The sequence below is a fragment of the Trachymyrmex septentrionalis genome, unplaced genomic scaffold, assembly GCF_001594115.1.
Source record: "Trachymyrmex septentrionalis isolate Tsep2-gDNA-1 unplaced genomic scaffold, Tsep1.0 scaffold2, whole genome shotgun sequence".
NCBI classification, from domain to species: Eukaryota; Metazoa; Arthropoda; class Insecta; order Hymenoptera; family Formicidae; genus Trachymyrmex; species Trachymyrmex septentrionalis.
Genome location: NW_017305179.1, coordinates 2,046,603 through 2,047,464, shown reverse-complemented (window position 1 = coordinate 2,047,464; position 862 = coordinate 2,046,603).

Below are 862 nucleotides of genomic sequence, written 5' to 3'. Positions count from 1 at the left end.
GCGTATATCCCGGCGCACCTCGACGAATTCTGCTGTTCTATCTCGACGTGCTTGGCGCGCTCCGCGTTACTCTGGTTTACTCCGACATATTCTCTCTCTCGCTCTCTCCCTTCATCCGCCTCTCTCTCTCTCTCTCTCTCTCTCTCTCTCTCTCTCTCTCTGTCCCTACGACGTAATCAATATATCGTGTTGCTGAGACCTTCTCGGCGTCGTCGGCAGGTAGGTTTAGGCATGGCTTTTCAGGTATAGCCAGACACAGACGCATCAACCCTGGGTAGATATGTATCGCGCACCCGTGTGCACACACACCCCGGGTATCTCCGTGCTAATTAATATCTCGGACACGGCATCCCCCGCCGCGCGAGGGATGCCGTTGTGTTGCTACCGTCGCTGATGCTGTTACTGCTGCTTAGCGTCGTCGAGGCGAGGTGAAACGAACGGGATGATCGATCCGATCGCGATGGTTTTTAATAGACGCTCGGGGCTAGTCTGTTCTAATAAAAACATTCTTTTTATATTTCCCCTTCCCCCTCCCCTCCTCCCCCTCCACCTCCCCCTTCTCCCTACCGTGTAAACCTGACGTCCTGTTAACCGTAGTTGCTTTAGTCAACTTGGAGAAAATTTTTTTTCTCGGCGAAAATATCGATGAGAGGTAATCGTGTCCCCGTGTAATTAAATCTCAAACTTTATGATTCAATTGAAGTAAAAATTTTCTCCCGTCGGGGCTAAGTTCATCGTTATCAGTGGTAAACTTTCGACATTCAAGGAAAAGCGATTTCGTATCAATCAAAGATTCTATAATAAGAAAAAAAGAGAGAAAAGTGCGAGAGAGAGAGAGAGAGAGAGAGAGAGAGAGAGAGAG